Source organism: Dipodomys merriami, unplaced genomic scaffold, assembly GCF_024711535.1.
Source record: "Dipodomys merriami isolate MVZ:Mamm:240054 unplaced genomic scaffold, mDipMer1.0.p SCAF_8, whole genome shotgun sequence".
Taxonomy (NCBI): domain Eukaryota; kingdom Metazoa; phylum Chordata; class Mammalia; order Rodentia; family Heteromyidae; genus Dipodomys; species Dipodomys merriami.
In genome coordinates, this window is record NW_027206401.1 from 8618471 (window position 1) to 8638256 (window position 19786).

A 19786-nucleotide genomic window follows, 5' to 3' on the forward strand; every position below is an offset into this window, starting at 1 on the left:
GACTTGAAGGGGCTCTTTTCTGATTAAAGATAACTTGAACAGACTGGTGTAAGGAGGCAGGCCAAAAAGGAACATCTGGTCTCCAAAGGAATACTGCTTAGGGAGAGTAATCCTTACAAATCGAGTGGGCAGGAAGCAAGCTGCTTGCTACTAAGAGTTTCCAAAGCTGGATGCATCGTGGCTGCTCTGGTTCTCTTTCAGGCAGCAGGATGCCTTCCAAATGCATATTAACAGATGAATGGATGGTCCATCTGCAGTAGAGTGTCCCAGGAACAGGATTCCAGTAGCTGATATGCTCATATTCAATTCTACAAGGACAATGGCCCAGCTTTCTGCATAGTTCATCACCTGAGTTAAGTCAACACACCACAAGGAGGTCTCAGGACTCACACCTGCTCCATAAAAACTTCTCACTACTGTAATTTGTGTGTAGAAGTAATGTCCAAACCATGGGTCACGGCTCACTGGTGGGCCATGAAAGTCTCTAAGTGAATTGACATCAGCATTTTTGAATGAATAGGATTAGAATAGACCAGAAGAGAAAATATAGTAAGTAGAACATAAAATAATGTATCCCCTAAGGGGAAATTGCTCTATGAAACTAAATTCTTGTGTGTGCTTGGGTTGTAAATTAAAATTATATCTTTTTCTATTTGGTTTGCACAGGCTATTATTTTTTAATGTAATTTTACTGTAATTCTTAAGGTGTTATACAGCGGGATTACTTTTGCAATGAGTACATTCCTTTTTTGGACAATGTTACCCCTTCCTTTGCTTCCCCCCAGCCTACCCTCAAGTTGCATAGTTCATTTTCCACATACTGAAAACCATGACTGCAATGGTTCACCCTTCCTCCCTCCCTTTCTGTGCACCCCTTCTACCCTGTACCCCCCCAAAAAAAACCCAAAAGCAAAAAGAAACAAATTTCATTTTATAAAAATAATGACTCAAAACTCAAGTGGCAGTTTCACTAGAATGATACAGCCTTTCTATTACAGACCCAAAGGCTTCTGGAGGTGTGGCTAAAGTGGTAGAGCACCAGCTTAGCAAGTATAAGGCCCTTCGCTCAAAGACCCCAGTACTGTCAGAACACTCGAAGGCAACCAAATACCATAGAGTTTCAAACATTTAAAAATTCTTCATTCTGGATATGATCAAAATAGATTGTCAGCAAGTTTGAAAACAGAATAATGAAACTGTTCTATTTCTATTATGAAATTGTTAAAATTATATTCGAAAGTGGGTAGGATAGTAAGGGAAAGTGATGGGGAGTAAGGAGATTGATTGTTAATACATTATACACATGCACAGAAATGTCACACTGCAATCTTCCCTCATATGGCTAACATATGGTAATTCAAAATTATGCAACCATTTGTATCCCAATACAGGTGGACCCATTGCAACAAGGAGATGTACAAGTCCTTATGTCGAAAACGAACCTTACAACTTTGGTAGGGGGAGGGAGGAGGATCAGGTTGGGGGAGGGAGGAGGATGGGAAGGAGAAACAAAGGAGGAGGCTACAATGCTTGATAAGAAATGTACTCATTATCTTGCTCATGTAATTGTAACCCCTCTGTACAGTATTTTCACAATAAATTTTTTAAAATGCAACCATTTTCTTATAATGTGAATAATTATGGCATCCATAAAAGTGTATCTCTGAGCACAGCAAGCAATCAGAGAACACAAAAAAATGCTTTGGGGGCATTAAAAATACCACTGTTAGCAGAGTGTCAGGCTCATGCCTGTATCATAGCTACCAGGAGATTGAGATCTGGAGCATCATAGTTGAAAGCCAGCTCAGACAGAAAAGTCCATAAGACTCCACCTCCAAATGGACTCACAGGGTAGGGTACTAGCAGAGGAAGCAAGGTGAGTGAGTATAAAGCCCTAGTTTCAAACCTCTATACTGCCAAAAATTACAGTTGTCAAAAAATATCACTGGACTATCTAATAATACAATGACTAAGAAGACTTAATTACAAATCAGAATTAAATGCAATGTCCTATAATGGAAACTACACAGTCAAGGGTCTAAAAATAATCTAGGTGTTAGTGATTCACACTTGTAATCCTAGCTACTCAGGAGCCTTGAGATTTGAGGATCTCAGTTCAAAGTCAGTCCAGGCAGGAAAGTCTGTGAGACTCTTAACTCCAATTAGTCCAGAAAACTGAAAGTGATACTGTGGTTCAAAGTGATAGAGCACTAGCCTTGAGCAGAAGAGCTTAGGGACAGTACATAGGTCCCAAGTTCAAGCTCCATGACTGACAAAAAAAGTCTAAAAATATAAAATTAAATTTAAGATGCAGCCAGGCGCCAGTGGCTCATGCCTGAAATCCTAGCAACTCAGGAGGCTGAAATCTGAGGATCTCAGTTCAAAGCTAGCCCAGGCAGGAAAGTACGTGAGACTCTTACCTCCAATAAACTACTCAAAAACCGGAAGTGGCGCTGTGGCTCAAGCAGTAGAGTGCTCACCTTGAGCTGAAGAGCTGAGGGACAGCGCTCAGGCCCAGAGTTCAAGCCCCACGACTGACCAAAAAACAAAACAAAACAAAACAATTTAAGATTCATGGAGGATAAATCCAGAAGTCAAAAAATCTTTGCACAAGTAGTTCCAAATGAAGAGTGCCAAGACTATGGAAAGGAAGAAATAGTCAAAGAAGTAGCTAAAGAAAATTTCCCTGAACTTCACAGTTCTCTGTTTCTAAATAGGTATCACTCCAAACAAAATTAATTTTAGAAGACCCATTTCTAGATCTAATTTAATGAAATTCCAGAACTACAAAATAAAGAAAAAAATCTAGAAAGTACGCAGAGAGGAAGAGAGAGTCGCCAAAAGAAACAAGGCATATGAATGACTCCAAGCCAATAGCTGGTGGCTCACGCCTATAATCTTAACTACCTTCTCAAGGATTGCAGTTTGAAGCCAGCCTGGACAGAAAAGTCTGTGAGACTTATCTCAAATTAACTACCAGAGAACTGGAAGTGGCTCTGTGGCTCTCTGGTGGAACAGCTAGCTTTGAGTGAAAAAGTTCAGAGACAGTACCCAGGCCCTGAGTTCAAACTCCCCTACAATCAACAACAACAAAAAAAGAATGGCTTCAAACATCAACAACATTCAACAATGGAACGCAAACTTTTGAGAGTTTCAAAAATTTTTTTGCTGGTCATGGGGCTTGAACTCTGAGTCTGGACGCTGTCCCTCAGCTCTTCAGCTCAAGGCTAGCACTCTACTACCTGAACCACAAAGCCATTTCCGGCTTTTTCTGCTTATGTGGTACTGAAGAATTGAACCCAGGGCCTCCTGCATGAGGGGCAAGCTCTCTACCACTGAGCCATCTACCCAGCCCCTCAAACTTTTGAGAGTAGAAAATGTTTGTGTATTTTTATTGGTTTTTTTTTTTTTTAGTAAGTAAATTTGGAAACAGAAAAGTTTTACTTTCTTGTTTACATACGTTAGGTAATAAGTACATTTATTTCCTCTGTTCCCTCATCCTCTCCCATTCCCTCCCTCTCATCTCTGCCCAGGAGTTGCTTGATTCACTTTCATCAATGAAGAAATTTTTTTAAAGTATTACCATCCAAGACAAACATTTTGTAAGTAAAAAACCCCACATACCCATCATGTGAAGATGCAGTTCTGGGCACCACAAATTAACCTAGTGGTTTTCACAATTTTTTATTCTACAACCTTCTAAAAATTCCACTGGGCATTCAAATTCTTCCTAAGAAAGTTAGGAGTAATCCCCAGGAAGAATAAACCTAGAACTTGAAGGATGAGTTGAATTGTGTCAGGAAAGGAAAGAAAAAAATTATAGAATTCCAACAAAAAGAGTGTGCCTCCAACTAAGGTCTCCTTCCAGCTAACTAAATTAACACCTACATACAGTGGAACAAGACCCCAGCTTGCTCAGGGAAAAGAGATAAGGGTGGCAAGGACAAAGTTGAGAGAGATGAGGAGGAAGAGGAGGTTAAGAAGGAGAAGGCAGGTAGGAAATGGAAGCTGGGGGAAATCTGACAGACATTTGCCTACCACCCCAAGCCTGGGAACATTGTAGAGCAAATCACTGTCACCTGGGCCCTTGGGCCCAACACAATAGCCACTAGGTCAAAGGACAGCATTGACATTAAGAAGGAATATGGCTGGGCTGGGAAGGTGGCTCAGTGGTAGAGCGCTCGCCTTGCATGCTTTAGGCCCTGGGTTCGATTCCTCAGCACCACATAAGCATTAAAAAAAAGCCGGAAGTGGCGCTGTGGCTCAAGTGGTAGAGTGCTTGCCTTGAGCTGAAGAGCTGAGGGACAGCACCCAGGCCCAGAGTTCAGGCCCCACAACCAGACCCAAAAAATAATAATAATAAATATAGAAGGAATATGGCCCAAACTTGGAGTACTGAAGTGAAATTGAAGTGTTGCACTTGACAAGCCAACAGGAAGTTTGGGTACACCCCCCTTCCCCACCCCCCCCACAAGTTATCCAGTACTGTGTTGCTCAGAGCTACTAAGAGCAGAGGCTGAAGGGATCCCTTGTAGGGATTCCAAACACAAAATGTATGGCAAATCAATTAAAAGAGCACACGTCAACTTCAACAGCATTGAGTTTAGGAGAGGCCCAGAGACCCACAATCCCACAAATATTACTGGCATGTTTTTGGAATGTCAAGTAAATTGAGCAGCCTTAGCTACATCTTAACCATCAGAGAAACTGAAAATATTTCAGGGATTTTAAAAAAATTCCTTAAGGCAAAATTACAGCATCCATATAGTTTAAAATGAAGTCGTTCTGATGAATATAAAACATTTTCCTCACAGAAATTATTTTTCTTAAATGCATTTCCTATATTTTCGTCCAGGCACTTTTGAGCATAAGATGTCTCTCTTTTATTTTTTAAATATATCTAGTGTTCCCTCAAAGTCTCCTTCAATCCTATCCACACTGAGTTTCCAGAGACTCAATGATTCAAAACAATTAGTATGACCTTTAAATAACCCTCTTTTGTACCTTAGGAGCACGAAGGTCAAGATTGCTAGCATGACTTTTAAATAACCTTTCTTTATTAACTTTTATGAGCTTGAGCCCTTCCACAAAAGCAGGCTTAGGCAGAGGCAAACCTCGCCTAAGCTCTACACCACAACACCCAACCCAGAGTCTCAGGCTCTAATCACGTGGCTTCTCACCGACAGGCATAAAAGGCACATGCCTTAGTAAATTGGAAGCAGACGTCGTAGTCCCGAGTCTCCCTCACTTTCTGCAACCGAAATATACCACGGTAACTGTGCCAAGTTATTCTTGGCAAAGTATTTCTTCATTATACACTGTTCCATTTAAGCTGAAAACTGAATAGGCTCAAGCCACACATTTTTTCCTCCTGTAAATAGGTGCTTTCCCCACCCTCATAAATGTCTAACTATTCTACCCAGGCTGGGGGAAGGGGGACAACTTGAGAGCTCACTTCTCCAAGTTTCCATCTTAAGGCTACAAGGTAAGTCAGTCTTGGGCCTGCAGACAAAATTAAACCAATCAATGCTGAAATTCTCAACTCAGGATTATTCACAAATCTGCTAAGGTTTTAGCTAACAATCTGTAGAAATTTTCAGGGAATAAAGATCTGACTAGCCTTAGTAGGTATAGTTTATATTTTCTAACACATAAGAATTTAATGGGGAGGGGGTATCCAAAGTACCTGGGCAAATGAAGGTGGACAGGTTGGGTTTAAGATGTTCTAAGTGTGGCTGCCTGCATTTCATGTCTTCAATACCACAGGCACCACCACTATTGCATATAGAAAAGGAAACCTGAGCCTCCAAAGGTTAAAAGATTTGTTCAAGATCACTAAGGAGTATAGGTAGGAATGAAGGCTAGACCTTGCTTTCATATCATTTTTTAAATGTGCATCATTATTTTTTAGTAAGCCTACCTTAATTTTGGATTTATTATATACTTTTTTCTTTTTATCAAGTGTGGTAAAAAAAATAATAATAATAAATAGCTGGGCACTGGTGGCACACACCTGTAATTCTAGCTACTCAGGAGGCTGAGATCTGAAGATCATGGTTCAAGGCCAGCCTATGCAGGAAAGTCCATGAGACTCTTATTTCCAGAAAACTGGAAGTGGTGCTGTGGCTCAAGTAGTAGAATGCTAGCCTTGAGCTGAAGAGCTCAAGCCCAGAGTTCAAGCCCAATGACCACCACCAACAACAACAACAACAAAATATGTGTGTGTAATAAGTCTATTTTAAATTCACATGTATGCTCTCGCTGCTCTTTTCTAGCTCTCTCTGCTCTCTCTGTGCTCTCTCTGCTTTTTTCTAGCTCTTTCTTCTCTTTCCTCTCTTTCCCAGCTCTCTCTCATTCCCAGGCCTTTCCCAGCCACGTGGAGTGCCAACCTTGCCTGGTCCCAGCAGGTCTACTGTATAAACCTACCCCTTACCTGAAAAAAAAAAATAAATTCACATGTATATTTTTCATTCAGTGGATGCAGCAAAGCTTTCAGGCAGGCCTGTGTTAGCATTAGTTGTGTTTCAATCATGTAATCGTGCTAAGTGGTTCCCTGCTCTTATTCTGTGAAATCTTTCTCCCAAAAGCTGATGATAGCCCAGGATTTTTGTCTGGTAATCCTTCCAAATTAAAAAGGATGCATAATTTAAGTGATAAGGTGAAAATTTTAGATTTGTTTGAAGGCAGCCTGTATTTGGCACAAGTTGGATGGCATTATGGACACAATGAATTAAGCATCTGCAGTATTCAAGATAAAGAGCAGCATGAACTAAGATCTAGTTTTGGGTGAGCAGTATCAGTAATGTAGCCCACTCCATGCAGTTTTAAGTGACAGATGCCTAAACCTGCTGTGCCTTTGTTATAAATAAGTGAGCAATTTTTGAGTGCTGAGTTTAAACATATATAAACTCAGTACTCTAAAAGACCGTGAGCTCCCCTTGTCTTTCCTCAGTAGCGGTCTCCTAAAAGCCATGCATCCCAATATTAATAGTTTGAAATTTCCTGCATTTTTTTATGTAAGACAACTCCATGTTTTCTTAAAAAGCACACCTTAACTTTCAGTCTCCCCTTTCAGGACATGGCTGGGACTGGTCTATGCCCCCCTTCTAAACACAACACAGGGACAAGTTTTTCCCTAAAGGCTGCTTTCCCCAGCCAACAGGGCTTCCGAGGCAGGAATGTGGAAGGAGAAGGAAATGAACACTGAAATGTCACAGTAGCTCAAGAACATTGTTTAAATTTCAGTTATTCTAGTCCACTGCTTTAGAGCATTGCACAGATGAGAATTTTGTTTTCTTAATACTTTACAGTATTCCCAGTGCCAATAAGAATACTCCTCTACAAGACTGGGGACCAAGGGAAGGGCCCTTCTGGAGACCCCACAACAGCTCAGGGTATCCTCCAGCAGCTTCCATTTCACATACTACTAGGTCATGTAAATATTGCTTCCACTGGAAAGAAGCATATACCATGAGGCAAAACATAACATTTACATTTTTTATATAAAATACAGCAGTACCAAGACATTTAGCATTTACACTAGAGTGCTTACACCAGGCCTGGCTTCCTACTCTGGCTGACTATGGGGATAAATACTAACCACTCAGTACCAGATTCCCTTCTAGACTGGACAGTGTGATAAACCAAACAGAGCTGCCTTCAAATCCTAGTTCTCATGAAGTTTCTTTAACAGTGGGGAGATATAAGCAACAAGCAAGGAAAATAAAGTATATAGCAAAGGTTTCTCACTGTAAGTGCTATAAATAAAGGTAGTGTCTTAATTATTTCTTTAAAAAAGGTATATTATCAGCTCTTTGGCAAAATAGAAATGGAGAAAAAAGAGGGATTGGGCCAGAATGCAAAAGGACAAGGACAAACTTCTTTTCCCTCTCTCCCTCCCTTTCCCTTCCTCTCTCCCCTTCATCCTCTCTCCTCCACTGCCATGTAGTGAGCATCTTTCCTATATCACACATTCTTGCCATGCTGTTCTCCTTCACCACAGGCCCAAAAACAATATAGCGCCAGGAGTCTATGGATGGACTGACACCTCTGAAACCTTAAATCCAAATAAAACTTTCCTCCTTTAAAGTCATCTTCTCAATATTTTGTCACAAGGATAGATAGGTGACACCACAAAATACTAATAACAATATTAATATAATAGCATTATAATATTAGAATGTATTAAATAATAGTAAGAAATCAGTTCTGAGCACAGTGGGCTTAAGTGCCACTAGGTGTTAAAGTAGAATGTTGAGTTGACATGCAAGTCTGGAATGTGTAAGGTCCTCTCCCGGATGGTGAGAAGACTCCACCCTCCTCTCAGCAAAGTCTCCACCCTGCGTTACCTAGGCAACTGGCACACCTGGAAGAGGTCACATCTGCATCCGCTGAGGTCACATCTGAATTTGATGTGGCCACACCTTTCTCCGCCCATACCCTAGATAAGGCCTAGCCTAGACGCTCTCTTTCCCAGCTCTCTCTTTCCCTCCTCTCTTTCCCAGCTCTTTCCCAGCTCTCTCTCTTTCCCAGTTCTTTTCCAGGACTTTCCCAGCCGCCTGAAGTGCCAACCTGGCCTGGTCCCAGCAGGTCCACTGAATAAACCTACCCCTTACCTGAATACCACGTGTGTGGTGTGGTTCTTACTCGGCTACCTCTTCTTAAAAACCTAACAGAATGGAGTTGGAGGTGGGCAACGGAAGAAATATGCTTCATAACCATATGAACACAAACACAAACTGCACAGATAGGTAAACAAAGGGAAGCTGGGAGACCCTGGGACACTCCAACATCAAGACAAGGAAGCAAAGACAAGAGGCAAAGGAGTAGAAATTCAGAAAAGGAACAGAAGATGATTTCTTTGTTGCTTTGTATGTCCCTCCCCCACGGTATAACCCCTGCTTTCACTGTATTTGATGTTGGTATAATTTGTGGAGGTGAAGGGAAAAAACAAATCGTTTAAATAGGGATACAGGTGGACCCATTGCAACAATGAGATGTACAAGTCTTTATGTCGAAAACGAATTTTACAACTTTGGGGAGAGGGAGGGAGGGGATGGGATGGGGAAGGGGGAACAAAGGAGGAGGCAACAATGCTTGATAAGAAATGTATTCATGGGGCTGGGAAGGTGGCTCACACGTAGAGCGCTTGTCTTGCATGCCTGAGGCTCTGGGTTGGATTCCTCAGCACCACATAAGCAAAAAGAAAAAAGCCGGAAGTGGCGCTGTGGCTCAAGTGGTAGAGCGCTAGCCTTGAGCTGAAGAGCTGAGGGACAGCGCCCAGGACCGGAGTTCAGGCCCCACAACCGGACCTTCCCCCCTCCCCAAAAAAGAAATGTATTCGTTATCTTACCCATGTAATTGTAACCCCTCTATACGGTATTTTCACAATAAAAAAGTAAATTAATTTAAAAAAAAAAAAAAAAAGGAACAGAAAGAACAGAAGGAATAGCCAGATAACAGAAATCCAGAGGGTTGTTGTTCAGGTCCATCAGAAAAGGCATTTCAGGAAGGGGACTGGGAACAGGTAGCCTATATTCCTCATTCCAGCTACCAGAACTGAGAAGGAGCTCTGGATGTGACCATGTGGGAGTTCCTGGTGAATTTGACCATACCAGGGTAAGGGTAGAAAAAGGTAGCCTACAGTAAGTCTGAAGCTGAGGTAGGGAACATAGAAAATCTGAATACAAACAACTGGTCTGGGTTTTACTGTAGGAAGAGCAGCGAGATCAGATGGTAGCTTGAAGTCAGGAAAGATCCAAAGAGAATTCTTGCTTCCTTTGCTCTATATTTAATTGACTGTTTTGATTCATTTGTGACTCACCTATTGTTACTGTTATTCGTTTATGCACAGTTCCCTGAAGTTCTTCACTCTGTAAATCATCCTTTCTACCTTCCAGCAGTGGCCACAGAGGACTTGTCTGAGTATTTCTATCCCCCATGTTGGAAACTAGCAAAGAGATGTGCAACACTGAACCCAAACAGGAGAAGGGCTATCCTTACTCTCCAGGCTTGGCTTAAAGACACCTAGGATTTTCCAGCCCTCACTTAAGTCCTGGGAAATCCCTGAGCCAGTCCCATTCTGACACCACCTGTAGTGCCTACTGCATCTCTACCAAGGGTGTGATAACAGTCTATCTCTTCATAGGTAAAGACTATTTTTCCAACAGTTGGTTGGAAGCCAACTGAAGCCAAGGCTCATCCACTAAATTTATGTTCCCTTCCACACCATCTACCATAAGGCACAAAAGTAACAAAGTCTAAACAGTGAATACACTAAAAAGAAACAACAACAACAACAAACTAAATCTGAGGCTAAAACAGGACCAGACTTTTAATCAAAGGCATCTTATCAAACACTTTATAATGACTCATGTAAACCTAAAAATCTCTCTGCAATAATGAAACAATGGCTATTGTCTGAGTGTATAGAGTTTATCCTTGCCTCTGAATAAAATTTTATATCTATCTAGCTTGATAAGTAGCTAGGTAAAAAATCTGAAAGACTAAAGCAATTTTTTAAAAAGCCAGTGTATTCATGGGTGGATACAGACAGGCATACAGATAAGCATATGTGCCCTCAATATAGATTTCACTATTTCAATTCACAAAGATACAACAGCATGGGATATAAGACTGTATTTCCAATTAAAATTAAAATCAGTATAAGAAAAGGACCAAATAGCAGGATATGCAGCTTCTTGTCCTGCTAGGCAAGTAGCTATCACTGTCACATTGGAGATTTCATTCCAGTTCTATTGTTTTTCCACGTTTCCTATTTGAAAAATTGTGTAAGACTCATTTGCAGCTATATGATTCCATATTCCCAGAATACTATGAATTATAAATAACTGAAATTAGAGTAAACAATACACTCTTGGGACAGAGTTTTAACATCTATACTATAACTTAAACTAAGACAGAGCAATAATATTAATATCAGTATTAATGTTAATTAATTAGTATTATATTAATAATAAAGATATTCACTCGTTGTTATTAGAAAATCCATTGTTAGAAATTCTGGCTTATCTACTATTATTATTACTGCTTACCACCATCCATGCGGATTCTATTTCCTTTTCTACTTTTTTTTTTTTTTTTTTTGGGGGGGGTCCGGTCGTGGGGCCTGAACTCTGGGCCTGGGCACTGTCCCTAAGCTCTTCAGCTCAAGGCTAGCGCTCTACCACTTGAGCCACAGCGCCACTTCCGGCTTTTTTCTTTTTGCTTATGTGGTGCTGAGGAATCGAACCCAGGGTCTCAGGCATGCAAGGGAAGCACTTTGCCACTGAGCCACCTTCCCAGCCCTCCTTTTCTACTTTCTTATGAAGACATTCTTACCTTGGTCTATGGCTAAGGTATATTTCATTTCAAAGAAAAATAAGATATACATGCTGAATAACCTTGCAATGGCTTTTTAAGAAATCTAACCGTTGAGGTAAAGGTTCTCAGTAACCCAGTTTGTTATCACCAGGCAAGTAAAAATTAGAAAGTAGGCCAAACCTAGAGGCCTACAGACCTAGTAAAGCCCCTGTGAGATATTTTAAAAGCTCAAAGTCTGGGTTCTTAATTCAGTATTTATGCTGGGAAGGTGCTTCAACTCTACATAAGGAAATACGACTCTGCTCAAGCAGATTCTTGGGACCACCAAGACAAACCATGTGTCCCCTTGGCAGGAAAGTGAGAGACCACACTGGAGGAATAATCTCTTCTTAAGGACCCTAAGCCTTATCTCATACTTCCAGCCCTCTTGTCACAGGCCTGGCCTGAGAGAAGTCTTTACACAGCATTCCCTCCGCTCACACCACTGGTAGAAGGTGTTATCTGCACACACTTGCAACACTATTTACAGTCTGGCCATGCGGACATGAGTCACAGGCTCTCTAGCAAGCTGTGGCTTCCGTCTGCAGGCCCTGCTAAAAATCAAAGTGGGTGACAAGTGTTATTCTCACTGGGGTAGGAAGTGGGCAGCCTTTGCCCTGCTTCTGCCCTGAATGATCACCAGCTCTGCCAGTGGCACTTCTTACATTAAAGAGAAAGGGAATCAATAAAAATGTGACTAGTTGTTCTATGGATTTTAACCCACCTGGACCATACCACTGCTCCTCCATCCCTAAAAGACATTTCTGTTTCAATAACTAAACCAGGGGACTCAATGTACACTATACCCTCGGAGAAGGATAACAGCCCCACTTCGATCTAAAAAGGGGAGCACAAAGCCCACCACAAAACCACACAGGCCACCATGCCATTGAAAGTAGGTACAGAATTTCAGCATCCCTAAGTGTGGTAGAAGTCCATACAGAAAGGCAGTCAGGCGTGAGGAAAAAAAAGCTCCAGCAGCTTTCCAGAAAGCCTATAAATAATCCTCCAACTTACAGTGACTTCAATAAGGTTTCCTATTTCTGTCTCTCCACCTACCAATTTTCTGAGAATTACATGTTGGGCCAAATGACTGTCAAGCCTAGGAAGAGCGACCCTGAAGCTAGGACAGCTCTATCGTGCAGTGAGCTCACACATACCCAACAGTGCTGTGTCTCTGGGGCTCACGCCCCAGGGTTACTAGCTCTTCAAACCACACATTCCAAATGATCCCTCTCTTTTTCAGAAAGTCCAAGACAAAACTTAAGAACAAATAGCACTAAACAGTAAACATCAAATTTCAAGTTTCAAAAGAAGCTCTTAAAACAAATAGCTTCCTCCACTTAAAAACTACAGCCTAATGACATTATAATCAGAAAATGATGAAACATAATTTCTGTCACAATTCAGTTTCCAACTCTCCGCTGAAAGAATGGAAGGGAAAGACAAGAGAACCATCTAAGTTTCAACATGCTCTGACTGAGAAATGGTACTTTCTTAAAATATCAGGAACAAAGGCATCTATACAATTTAGAGAATTTTTAATTTGTAAAATGCATCAAGGCAAGCACCACAAATCCCAGAATAGGATATAGGAAGCACACAGACACTCAAATTTATAGATAATAACACTCAGTGTACAGTAACGTGCCACCAAAGTATAAAATAACGTAAAATGACTTCAGCTGACAGGAGTATACAGCCAAAAAAAAAAAAAAAAAAAAAAAGAGCTTTTACAAAAGCATTCATATCTCAGCCTCAGAAGGAGGGAAATCAACAGTTCTAACCTTACCTGTGCCAGAACTTTGGAGGTGGCCAGTTGTGCTCAGGGTCTTTCAGTTAACGGAAAGTTTCACGCGGCTAGAATCTCTATACACATCTACACACTCTTGTTTCCTTCTGCCCATGGTAAGCCAGGAAACAGCGTCTAAGACTTCCAATGCCCGGCCGTTATGAGCTAAAAACAGATTCTGTGCAATGCTGGATGTATTTCTGTCTGCTAGCTACACACCCTCATCATGTTCAATTTTTTCCATTGGTGGAAGAGTATGATGCAGACTTAACCAGAAAGTGGTTTTCCACGGGCTGCCTGGAGTGATTAGCCAGGAAGGCCTGCCATCAGGCTTCAGAGACACCCGGCTACCCATGACTGGGCCCTTGTTGGACCCACATTCCACAATGACCACTAAAGTTCCATAGGAACATGGCTCCAAGCTTGCTGAATAAAGGTTTACTCACTTCTTTTTATAGGACCTCTGCAGTAAGAACACACACCTACCATCCCTCCCTGTGTTTAGGCCGGCAATAAACATCCTGCTCCCTAAACCACAGTTGGAATGTTCTGGTCACAAGAACAGCACTTCAAAATTACTTTGTGATTTACAAAATATCTCATGTACGTTCCTTACTGGAGTTAGATCACTTTTAAGTCAGCTGAATGACAGTGTCTAATGTTGGAAGGACAGTGTGGTTACTACCACATTGAGCTATTTTATCAAAATATATACATTAAATTCCCACAAGAGACTCAAGAGTATTTTTCAGTTTTGCTATATTCTTTTATAAACCGAAAGCATAAGAAATACCCAAAAAGATAAAGCAACATTTTCAGATTATCTTATATTGGGGTTCTTGTCTTGGGGGGAAAGGGGGTACTGAATGGGAGGATAGAATCGAATGTCTACTATAGTACTTAAATTTCAGAAAGTGTATTCCAGAAAAGAAAACAGGAATTTGGCCTTATTAGTCCCTCTACCTCCAAGTACTGGAGTTTGAATTCAGAACCCTGTGCTCACTAGGCAGTCAGGATACCACTTGAGCCGTGCCCCAAGTCCCTGAAGAAAACCATTCAATTAGCAGTTGGTAAGTTGTAAGGATTCTGAAAATACGGGCAGGCAACTCATCCCAGACAAACACCAGGCAAGAGTTTGAGAAGGTCATATTTCATTTATTGTAAAACATGAATGGATCTATGTATGTAACAGACAAGATTCTTAGTAAATATTTAAAACCATATAAAACAGACTCTGTTGGGGGAGAGGGGTGAGTGAGAAGGGGCTAGGCCAACAGGTGGGGGTGCATGAGGATGAATATGGTTGAAGCAGTTTATCTGCATGTATGAAAATAGAACAATGCAACCTGCTGAGGTAGTTTTAAGAAAGGGGCAAGGACTAATGGGGAGTGATGGAAGGGATGATATTGATTAGGATACATTTATGCATGTGTAGAAATGTCAGTGAAACTTCACTTAGTATAATATATGTTAGTAAAAAATTTAAAGACCAAGTTCCAATTTTTTAAAAAAAGTGTCACAAGGGAAGGGATGACATTGATCAAGATGCATTATACTCATTAGTCGACAGATTTGAATTGAAACCCTTTGTGCTACTTAAAAATATGTCCTTATGTATATCAGAATACTTTATATACAAGCGCTCACACATACACAGTGAAGTAGAATTCCTCTCCATATGTAGTTTGAGACAGACTTGAAGACATACTTTCTCACCTCAACTGGCAATAAATAAAAGTCATTACATGAAACTATCAGCCTACCAGTTATAAAAATCAATCTAAGAGACAAGAAAACTTAAATATGAACCTAAAACCAAGAAACTTTTACTGCTGGTGAGGTAGATTTGAAAAATTACCTTGAAAAATTGCCCTCTCCTGACAGATAAACAGAGGCCTTAAGTGACTGTACAGGTCACCAAGCTGCTGAGTGGCCAGCAGCGGGTCAAGGCCACACCTCCCAAGGAACCACAAGGCATGGTATTGAAGTCAGAAGGTTGCTATGGAGTCCAAGTCACAACACAAAATGTGGGAATCTCCAAATACCTATTTGATGTGTGTGTCTGTGTGTGTGCATACACACACACACATTAAAAAGAATGAAAGCAAATATGAAGAATAAGAAAGCAATAAGGTCATCAAGCTCTGATTCCTCCACACCTAACAGCATCATTTCTGTTACTTAAAAACAAAAGAAGCCAGGCACTGGTGGCTCACATCCATAATCCTAGCTACTTAGCAGGCTGAGATCCCAGAATCATAGTTCAAAGCCAGCCTGGGCAAGAAAGTCCATGACTCTTAACTCCAAATGACCGATTATAAGCCAGAGGTGGAGCTGTGGCTCAACTGGTATAGTATCAGCCTTGAGTGAAAAAGCTAAGGGACAGCATCTAGGTGTTGAGTCCAAGTCCCAGTACTAACCCATTACCCACCCACACACACACACACACACACACACTTGTGTGCACACACAGAGAGAAGATAAAATATTAAGTAGAAGAAAACACAACTTTAAGATAAGAGGAGTCCTAGGTATGATGGGAAAAATAATGGCAGAGGAAAAGGAATTTAAAGGATATGTTTCTGAGGAGGAAAGAGTCTCAGGGAACACTGAGCTGCATGGAAACTCCTGCATGTCCACATCATACTCTAAGATCTTAGGGAAATTTGGCCCCTCTGATATATTTTCTATGGTGGATGCCTATATACCTGAACCACTTGTCAATGAATGTATTATCTCTGATATTCCTCACAAATTTCAAATAATTTTTATGGTCTGATTCTATTTTTAAATTACTGAATTTACCCAAATAACTTCAGTTCCATGAATTTATAAAGTCACTTGGAGTTTCAAACTGTGGAAGAAGGTTTTACAAGCTCTTAAGGCTTTGAAACTAGAATGAAATACTCTCAGTTTAGTTCTAAAAGCCAGCCAGTTTTCCAATCATAAAACTAGACTTGGTCTTCTTAAAGCTTCATTGTGAGATAAAAATATAACAGGACATATGTGTTAACAAGCATCTAAAATTAAATTCATTGGCAAAGATCTCTGAAAAAAATATGCAAATGACTATGTTTGAAACAGACAATGCAAAGTGACAGTTGAAAGCAAGCATAATTAAGTGTTAACAATTACAGAATTAAATAGTGCGTTTGTGGGTGTTCAGCTCTTTGACTTTTCTGAATTTTTCACATTTTTCTTTATGAAAGGTGAGGTAAGGGGCATATGCACATACACACACACACAATCCAAGAAAAATACCATGTTTTACTACATGCTTAGTCAAGACTAAATACTGTGCCAATTGTTGCTACCCTGATTATAATCAAAGGCGTGAATAATTAATACTATGTGCACATGTATGTGCTCCTGAGGGATTTTGTGTCTATCAAGAGAAGAGTGTAAAAGACAAGAGTCTTTGTCTCCTGAGCTTGCCTTATCTTACACTTCCAGCTAGAAATTACACTCTAGATGTTCTCAGGCTGGATGTTCTACTTGGTTTTGAGTTTAAGCATGTGCTCGATCAGTATCTGTCATCCAAGAGCTGGAAACTCCAGCTCCCTGGACCATATATTTTCCCCAGAGAGCGATGGATGAACTAGCGTTTTTCCACACCCAGTGGCTCATCCAGCAGAATCAAGAACATTGTGTAAAGGACACAGATCATGGCCCAGTTGGCTGCAGTTCTCAGCACTAAGGAATCTACTCTGGCATTCCACACCCAGATCCTCACACAAGCAGCAGGTAGAAGCTACACAGGAATGTGATGATCCAGTCAAGAGATACAGACCGACTTGTGTAGACTTGGAGACACACAAGGGTCTCAAACTTACCCACTGAAGAAGTGTGGAGGGAGGACTCTGTAATCATGAACTCATTCATTCATCCAGAAGGAGCTGGCTAGAAGCACATCTGTCATCAATACACAGCTCTGGTAACAGAAAACAGATGTAGAAGTAATAAGATACAACTCTTCAGAATTAGCATTAACGTACAATTCTTTGGCATTCTGTGTGACACAAGAAGGGAGGATCTGATGCTGGAGGTATGGCTAGGTTAGTAGAATGCAAGCCAATGAGCAAAAAGAATCAAGTACTGAGTTCTAGTTCTGATCTCGGACATAAAAGAAAAGAAAGAAGGGAGGCTCTGAAAAAGAAATCAAGGGGTAAGTGACAACAACCAGAGAAGGAGAGTTACTGTTTCATCCGATGGCTTCATATGGCTGAGCAACTCTATAGATATACATGGAAGGAGAGAGGAAAGGAGCAAGACCAAACTAAAGCGGAGAAGACAGATACAGATAGATGACAGATAGACAAGAGAGGAAGAATACACACTAGATGACCATATACAATAAATAAATAGGTGAATAGACAAAAAAGGTAGACATAAATGATAGATTTATAGGTAAGATACAAAGACAGCCAACAAATGATCATCCAATAGATAAGATGAGCAGACAGAGTAAGCCTATTGCTACCAAGAGATATAAGAGGGAAATTCTCTGCTCATTTTCATTCAAATGGAGAGAGGCAGTGAGAAAAATTAGAGAAAAAAAAAGCATGAAAAACTTCACATGAGACATAGATGCAGAGGTAGATGGTTAATGAGAGTGAGTAGCACAAGTCTAATTTAAATTGGAAACACAGGAAATGGCTCTCTGAAATGAGAGTAGGCCAAAGCTAGGGAAAAGGCCCCCAAGTGAAGCAAGGATCCAAGATCAAGTAAGAACCAGTACATAGTCACTGATGCCAAATGTTTGGTTACAACAATGATTCATGTCATAGAAATATAACTAGATGGACTGGAAGTAACAACTTTCACTTACAGGCTCATAGTAAATCAGAACACAAACATACAGAGACCTTTTTAAAGTCACAAGAGATGTAGTCTCATGCTTGATAAGAAATGTACTCATTACCTTGCTCATGTAACTGTAACCCCTCTGCAAAGTATTTTTATAATACAAAACGTACAAAAAAAAAAAAAGCGATATAGCCTCATTGCCCAAGGTGATATAATTAGTTCAGAGAGAAATTCTTAGAAATCTGATACATTTAGCCAAAACGGCCTGCTTTATAGAATAAACCTCATGCTGACAATTTTACTTTACCAGTTCATTGTGTCATTTTGTCCAGTGTGGACAAAAAATATTTTAAAATATTTAATCTTTGCTAGAGTTAATCTAAATACACCAATTGTGTGGGAGTGCATGAGAAGGTAAGAGGAAGGGAGGAAGTACGAGAGGGACAAAATGAAGGGAGAGGGAGGGGGAAGGGGAGCCAAAGGGGGAAGGAGAAGAGGAAAGGAGGAGGAGAGACAGAGAAAGAGAATATGCACAGATTTGCTGGTACTGGGGCCTCATACTCTTGCTTGGCTTTCTCGATCATGACTGGACCTCTACAACTTGAGCATGCCTTCATATCAGGTTTTTTGTTAGTTAACTGGATATGAGTCTCTTAGATTTGTCTGTCTGGGCTGCCTTTGAATCTTGTTCCTCAGATCTCAGACTCCTGAATAGCTAAGATTAGAGGCATGATCCACTAGCACCTGGCATACTGACAATCTTTTAGAACTGTCATGTTTTACTGACAGCCTAAAAGAGTAAATAACTATTTACTAACCACAATACTGCAAGGAAAATGATCTGCCCTGTTCTAATTTTTCCAATCACAATGGTATTGTGACTCAAGCACATTATGTGAAAAGAGGTTTCCCATATTCATTCCAAACACTATGCCATTTCATGAATGTGACATTTATTTTATATGCCTTTGTATACACCTTTACCTACTGGGAACACAGTTCAGAAAAAAAGTCTTAATTACCCCCCTAAGACCCAGCCTTAAGTACCAACTCTTCTGAGAAGCCCTTCCTGATTGCCTACTTTCCTCCCCCAAAACTATTAGGGTCCCCTTCCCTTACTACTCCAATACAGGCCATCTCCTTGGAATTACTTCCCCCACACACAGTAGATTTTAATTGCTTTGAGACTCCGCTCACTTTGTTTTTCACAGGTGCTTAAGGAAAAATAGGCAAATGGGATAAGTGATTCACCAGATTGGTAGTATGATTTGATTTCATTTTAAGTAGTAGCCTGCTTTACTAACAGGAGAACTTCAGCTTTCCCAAGCTTAACTGCTAATCACTTTGAATGGAATGATTTTAGGCAAGAACCTTCAGGCTTAGAGCACACAAGCACAACCTCCCCATTCTGTGGGTGAAGAAATTATGGCCCAGAAGAGACAAGGAGGTCTGTCATCTGGGGAGTGAACAAAAGCAGGACCAGAACTCAGAGCTCTGAACAATGTTACCAGCTCAGCTCTCACGTGAGTGGCGGCCCCACCACTTCCATGGGTCTCAACGTCCTGTCTGATCCTCCACATTCCTCAGATGCCTGTTTCAGATCAACCCACCTTCAGCAAGTGAATATTTTTTCCACTATCACACAGATGAGGGTCTAGCTGCCCATTAATTAAGAATTAGTTAAGACAGGAGCTGGTAGCTCACCCCTGTATCCTAGCTGCTCAGGAGGCTGAGATCTGAGGATCGCAGTTCAAAGCCAGCCCAAGATAAGAGTCTATGAGACTCTGATCTCTAATTAACCACCAGAAAACTGAAGTGGTGCTGTGG

General features: G+C 40.8%; 1 protein-coding gene across 1 annotated transcript in view; it reads right to left on the minus strand.

Moving 5' to 3' along the window:
- The window catches only part of Tiam2 (TIAM Rac1 associated GEF 2), a 182248-nt gene that overhangs the window by 91302 nt on the left and 71160 nt on the right, over positions 1-19786 (minus strand). The window contains exon 2 of the mRNA XM_070010673.1: positions 16987-17084. The gene's annotated coding sequence lies outside the window, so the exon portion shown is untranslated. The remainder of the gene's footprint in view (positions 1-16986; positions 17085-19786) is intronic.